General features: G+C 45.9%; 1 non-coding gene across 1 annotated transcript; it reads left to right on the plus strand.

Annotated features, from left to right (window-relative positions):
- The first annotated feature begins 1,400 nt into the window (after nucleotides 1-1,400).
- Trnai-aau (transfer RNA isoleucine (anticodon AAU)) lies at nucleotides 1,401-1,472 on the plus strand. The gene has a single exon. It is a non-coding gene; the product is annotated as a tRNA-Ile (tRNA).
- The last annotated feature ends 5,850 nt before the right edge of the window (nucleotides 1,473-7,322 follow it).

Genomic DNA, 7,322 nt, shown 5'->3' on the forward strand with positions numbered 1-7,322 from the left:
CGCGTCGTGGCCGTATAGCAAACAGTATCTGTGATGACGAACAATTAGCAACAGGCGTTTTTTTAAGAATTACTCTCAGATGCGATTAAGGCGAATGGCGCAGATAAAGCATTTGCCAAAGCGGTACAGCATAAGGTGGGACGAGGCAGTCTGAATTACATTTTATAGATGTATTTCTCACATATCTCAAAGCCTCTCGCCGTCGTCGTCGCCGCCGCCGCTTCTGCAGAAGTAGCAAATGGCAATCGTAGCAAATGCGGCGAGGGACGCCCTGCCTTCGATTCCGAATGCACAAAGTGTGTGGTCTTGTTTCTCAGTCTATATTTGGTCGGTCACGTCAGAGGTTGAATGTAACGAATGGGTGGGAAAGAGCAAGGGGCAGCGGCTGTGTAGAACGAAAACACAAATCCTCAGGGGTGTGAGCGTTTCGAGATGAGTCATATACATGTAAATGTTGGTCGTCAGTGACCGTGTGGCCTAATGGATAAGGCGTCGGATTTCGGATCTGAAGATTACAGGTTCGAATGCTGTCACGCTTGTGTTTTTCCAGTTCTGAAAAAGAAACATAACGTTTTAATGTAGCAATTGAGCAGTACGAAACCGTCTGAATGTTGCTGTTGACAATTTTTTGCTTGGAGATGCTCTTGAGCTTGAAACACACACAACAAGACCGGTGTTAACTAGCGAAATGGTCGGCAGAGTGCCGACACCGCGATTTTTGACTGGCACTTGCAAATAAAAACAAGGTCGTAAAGTAACTCGTTCGGCTTTTGAGTCACATAAAGTGTGTGTGTTAATTTTGACGCCACTAGCTCTGCATGTTGTCATGCAATTTCTTTACCTCTCAGAAATGATTATGCCATAAAAGTGAAGTACGTGACGAGTGTGACGTTAGGAAAACATTAGGCACCATGGAGAGATTCTGTATGGGACCACCCAACCCAAACGAGTACTGTGTGACGTGCTACCCGGCAGGTATTCACCGAGGTAGCCTGCTAGCTCAGTCGGTAGAGTGTCAGACTCTTAATCCCAGGGTCGTGGGTTCGAGCCAGACGCTGGGCGGAACGGAATTTTGTTCCGCTGCAGGTGTAAATTACCGTTTTTCTGATTAACGAGATTTAATGGAAATAGCAACTTTAAACATTGCCTACGTCTCTGTCAGTCGCAAGGAAACTGTATTTGAAGGTGAAGGTGATTTTGTAGACATGTGTGAAAGACATTTTCTGAAATGCAAGTGTTGTTGTTTGGAGAGCACATCGGTTACGTGTCAAATGTGTAGCCAAGCAGTAATTTGTCGAAATAGCTGCAAATATTAGCCGGTAATATGAAGTGTTGTCAGCTAAAGTCTGATGATGCAGACGACCGTAAGGACGAAGTACCCAAGAGTACCGCTAGGCCGCGCCTCTTTAGCTCAGTGGTAGAGCACTGGTCTAATAAACGAGGGGTCGTAAGTTCGATCCTCACAGGAGAAAGATGAATTTTGGAAATCAGTTGCGCGTCGTGGCCGTATAGCAAACAGTATCTGTGATGACGAACAATTAGCAACAGGCGTTTTTTTAAGAATTACTCTCAGATGCGATTAAGGCGAATGGCGCAGATAAAGCATTTGCCAAAGCGGTACAGCATAAGGTGGGACGAGGCAGTCTGAATTACATTTTATAGATGTATTACTCACATATCTCAGAGCCTCTCGCGATATTCGTCGTCGTCGTCGTCGTCGTCGCCGCCGCCGCCGCTTCTGCAGAAGTAGCAAATGGCAATCGTAGCAAATGCGGCGAGGGACGCCCTGCCTTCGATTCCGAATGCACAAAGTGTGTGGTCTTGTTTCTCAGTCTATATTTGGTCGGTCACGTCAGAGGTTGAATGTAACGAATGGGTGGGAAAGAGCAAGGGGCAGCGGCTGTGTAGAACGAAAACACAAATCCTCAGGGGTGTGAGCGTTTCGAGATGAGTCATATACATGTAAATGTTGGTCGTCAGTGACCGTGTGGCCTAATGGATAAGGCGTCGGATTTCGGATCTGAAGATTACAGGTTCGAATGCTGTCACGCTTGTGTTTTTCCAGTTCTGAAAAAGAAACATAACGTTTTAATGTAGCAATTGAGCAGTACGAAACCGTCTGAATGTTGCTGTTGACAATTTTTTGCTTGGAGATGCTCTTGAGCTTGAAACACACACAACAAGACCGGTGTTAACTAGCGAAATGGTCGGCAGAGTGCCGACACCGCGATTTTTGACTGGCACTTGCAAATAAAAACAAGGTCGTAAAGTAACTCGTTCGGCTTTTGAGTCACATAAAGTGTGTGTGTTAATTTTGACGCCACTAGCTCTGCATGTTGTCATGCAATTTCTTTACCTCTCAGAAATGATTATGCCATAAAAGTGAAGTACGTGACGAGTGTGACGTTAGGAAAACATTAGGCACCATGGAGAGATTCTGTATGGGACCACCCAACCCAAACGAGTACTGTGTGACGTGCTACCCGGCAGGTATTCACCGAGGTAGCCTGCTAGCTCAGTCGGTAGAGTGTCAGACTCTTAATCCCAGGGTCGTGGGTTCGAGCCAGACGCTGGGCGGAACGGAATTTTGTTCCGCTGCAGGTGTAAATTACCGTTTTTCTGATTAACGAGATTTAATGGAAATAGCAACTTTAAACATTGCCTACGTCTCTGTCAGTCGCAAGGAAACTGTATTTGAAGGTGAAGGTGATTTTGTAGACATGTGTGAAAGACATTTTCTGAAATGCAAGTGTTGTTGTTTGGAGAGCACATCGGTTACGTGTCAAATGTGTAGCCAAGCAGTAATTTGTCGAAATAGCTGCAAATATTAGCCGGTAATATGAAGTGTTGTCAGCTAAAGTCTGATGATGCAGACGACCGTAAGGACGAAGTACCCAAGAGTACCGCTAGGCCGCGCCTCTTTAGCTCAGTGGTAGAGCACTGGTCTAATAAACGAGGGGTCGTAAGTTCCATCCTCACAGGAGAAAGATGAATTTTGGAAATCAGTTGCGCGTCGTGGCCGTATAGCAAACAGTATCTGTGATGACGAACAATTAGCAACAGGCGTTTTTTTAAGAATTACTCTCAGATGCGATTAAGGCGAATGGCGCAGATAAAGCATTTGCCAAAGCGGTACAGCATAAGGTGGGACGAGGCAGTCTGAATTACATTTTATAGATGTATTTCTCACATATCTCAAAGCCTCTCGCGATATTCGTCGTCGTCGTCGTCGTCGTCGTCGTCGTCGTCGTCGTCGCCGCCGCCGCTTCTGCAGAAGTAGCAAATGGCAATCGTAGCAAATGCGGCGAGGGACGCCCTGCCTTCGATTCCGAATGCACAAAGTGTGTGGTCTTGTTTCTCAGTCTATATTTGGTCGGTCACGTCAGAGGTTGAATGTAACGAATGGGTGGGAAAGAGCAAGGGGCAGCGGCTGTGTAGAACGAAAACACAAATCCTCAGGGGTGTGAGCGTTTCGAGATGAGTCGTATACATGTAAATGTTGGTCGTCAGTGACCGTGTGGCCTAATGGATAAGGCGTCGGGTTTCGGATCTGAAGATTACAGGTTTGAATGCTGTCACGCTTGTGTTTTTCCAGTTCTGAAAAAGAAACATAACGTTTTAATGTAGCAATTGAGCAGTACGAAACCGTCTGAATGTTGCTGTTGACAATTTTTTGCTTGGAGATGCTCTTGAGCTTGAAACACACACAACAAGACCGGTGTTAACTAGCGAAATGGTCGGCAGAGTGCCGACACCGCGATTTTTGACTGGCACTTGCAAATAAAAACAAGGTCGTAAAGTAACTCGTTCGGCTTTTGAGTCACATAAAGTGTGTGTGTTAATTTTGACGCCACTAGCTCTGCATGTTGTCATGCAATTTCTTTACCTCTCAGAAATGATTATGACATAAAAGTGAAGTACGTGACGAGTGTGACGTTAGGAAAACATTAGGCACCATGGAGAGATTCTGTATGGGACCACCCAACCCAAACGAGTACTGTGTGACGTGCTACCCGGCAGGTATTCACCGAGGTAGCCTGCTAGCTCAGTCGGTAGAGTGTCAGACTCTTAATCCCAGGGTCGTGGGTTCGAGCCAGACGCTGGGCGGAACGGAATTTTGTTCCGCTGCAGGTGTAAATTACCGTTTTTCTGATTAACGAGATTTAATGGAAATAGCAACTTTAAACATTGCCTACGTCTCTGTCAGTCGCAAGGAAACTGTATTTGAAGGTGAAGGTGATTTTGTAGACATGTGTGAAAGACATTTTCTGAAATGCAAGTGTTGTTGTTTGGAGAGCACATCGGTTACGTGTCAAATGTGTAGCCAAGCAGTAATTTGTCGAAATAGCTGCAAATATTAGCCGGTAATATGAAGTGTTGTCAGCTAAAGTCTGATGATGCAGACGACCGTAAGGACGAAGTACCCAAGAGTACCGCTAGGCCGCGCCTCTTTAGCTCAGTGGTAGAGCACTGGTCTAATAAACGAGGGGTCGTAAGTTCCATCCTCACAGGAGAAAGATGAATTTTGGAAATCAGTTGCGCGTCGTGGCCGTATAGCAAACAGTATCTGTGATGACGAACAATTAGCAACAGGCGTTTTTTTAAGAATTACTCTCAGATGCGATTAAGGCGAATGGCGCAGATAAAGCATTTGCCAAAGCGGTACAGCATAAGGTGGGACGAGGCAGTCTGAATTACATTTTATAGATGTATTTCTCACATATCTCAAAGCCTCTCGCGATATTCGTCGTCGTCGTCGTCGTCGTCGTCGTCGTCGTCGCCGCCGCCGCTTCTGCAGAAGTAGCAAATGGCAATCGTAGCAAATGCGGCGAGGGACGCCCTGCCTTCGATTCCGAATGCACAAAGTGTGTGGTCTTGTTTCTCAGTCTATATTTGGTCGGTCACGTCAGAGGTTGAATGTAACGAATGGGTGGGAAAGAGCAAGGGGCAGCGGCTGTGTAGAACGAAAACACAAATCCTCAGGGGTGTGAGCGTTTCGAGATGAGTCGTATACATGTAAATGTTGGTCGTCAGTGACCGTGTGGCCTAATGGATAAGGCGTCGGATTTCGGATCTGAAGATTACAGGTTTGAATGCTGTCACGCTTGTGTTTTTCCAGTTCTGAAAAAGAAACATAACGTTTTAATGTAGCAATTGAGCAGTACGAAACCGTCTGAATGTTGCTGTTGACAATTTTTTGCTTGGAGATGCTCTTGAGCTTGAAACACACACAACAAGACCGGTGTTAACTAGCGAAATGGTCGGCAGAGTTCCGACACCGCGATTTTTGACTGGCACTTGCAAATAAAAACAAGGTCGTAAAGTAACTCGTTCGGCTTTTGAGTCACATAAAGTGTGTGTGTTAATTTTGACGCCACTAGCTCTGCATGTTGTCATGCAATTTCTTTACCTCTCAGAAATGATTATGACATAAAAGTGAAGTACGTGACGAGTGTGACGTTAGGAAAACATTAGGCACCATGGAGAGATTCTGTATGGGACCACCCAACCCAAACGAGTACTGTGTGACGTGCTACCCGGCAGGTATTCACCGAGGTAGCCTGCTAGCTCAGTCGGTAGAGTGTCAGACTCTTAATCCCAGGGTCGTGGGTTCGAGCCAGACGCTGGGCGGAACGGAATTTTGTTCCGCTGCAGGTGTAAATTACCGTTTTTCTGATTAACGAGATTTAATGGAAATAGCAACTTTAAACATTGCCTACGTCTCTGTCAGTCGCAAGGAAACTGTATTTGAAGGTGAAGGTGATTTTGTAGACATGTGTGAAAGACATTTTCTGAAATGCAAGTGTTGTTGTTTGGAGAGCACATCGGTTACGTGTCAAATGTGTAGCCAAGCAGTAATTTGTCGAAATAGCTGCAAATATTAGCCGGTAATATGAAGTGTTGTCAGCTAAAGTCTGATGATGCAGACGACCGTAAGGACGAAGTACCCAAGAGTACCGCTAGGCCGCGCCTCTTTAGCTCAGTGGTAGAGCACTGGTCTAATAAACCAGGGGTCGTAAGTTCCATCCTCACAGGAGAAAGATGAATTTTGGAAATCAGTTGCGCGTCGTGGCCGTATAGCAAACAGTATCTGTGATGACGAACAATTAGCAACAGGCGTTTTTTTAAGAATTACTCTCAGATGCGATTAAGGCGAATGGCGCAGATAAAGCATTTGCCAAAGCGGTACAGCATAAGGTGGGACGAGGCAGTCTGAATTACATTTTATAGATGTATTTCTCACATATCTCAAAGCCTCTCGCGATATTCGTCGTCGTCGTCGTCGTCGTCGTCGTCGTCGTCGTCGTCGTCGTCGCCGCCGCCGCTTCTGCAGAAGTAGCAAATGGCAATCGTAGCAAATGCGGCGAGGGACGCCCTGCCTTCGATTCCGAATGCACAAAGTGTGTGGTCTTGTTTCTCAGTCTATATTTGGTCGGTCACGTCAGAGGTTGAATGTAACGAATGGGTGGGAAAGAGCAAGGGGCAGCGGCTGTGTAGAACGAAAACACAAATCCTCAGGGGTGTGAGCGTTTCGAGATGAGTCGTATACATGTAAATGTTGGTCGTCAGTGACCGTGTGGCCTAATGGATAAGGCGTCGGATTTCGGATCTGAAGATTACAGGTTCGAATGCTGTCACGCTTGTGTTTTTCCAGTTCTGAAAAAGAAACATAACGTTTTAATGTAGCAATTGAGCAGTACGAAACCGTCTGAATGTTGCTGTTGACAATTTTTTGCTTGGAGATGCTCTTGAGCTTGAAACACACACAACAAGACCGGTGTTAACTAGCGAAATGGTCGGCAGAGTGCCGACACCGCGAGTTTTGACTGGCACTTGCAAATAAAAACAAGGTCGTAAAGTAACTCGTTCGGCTTTTGAGTCACATAAAGTGTGTGTGTTAATTTTGACGCCACTAGCTCTGCATGTTGTCATGCAATTTCTTTACCTCTCAGAAATGATTATGCCATAAAAGTGAAGTACGTGACGAGTGTGACGTTAGGAAAACATTAGGCACCATGGAGAGATTCTGTATGGGACCACCCAACCCAAACGAGTACTGTGTGACGTGCTACCCGGCAGGTATTCACCGAGGTAGCCGGCTAGCTCAGTCGGTAGAGTGTCAGGCTCTTAATCCCAGGGTCGTGGGTTCGAGCCAGACGCTGGGCGGAACGGAATTTTGTTCCGCTGCAGGTGTAAATTACCGTTTTTCTGATTAACGAGATTTAATGGAAATAGCAACTTTAAACATTGCCTACGTCTCTGTCAGTCGCAAGGAAACTGTATTTGAAGGTGAAGGTGATTTTGTAGACATGTGTGAAAGA

Source organism: Schistocerca gregaria, unplaced genomic scaffold, assembly GCF_023897955.1.
Source record: "Schistocerca gregaria isolate iqSchGreg1 unplaced genomic scaffold, iqSchGreg1.2 ptg000169l, whole genome shotgun sequence".
Lineage (NCBI taxonomy): Eukaryota > Metazoa > Arthropoda > Insecta > Orthoptera > Acrididae > Schistocerca > Schistocerca gregaria.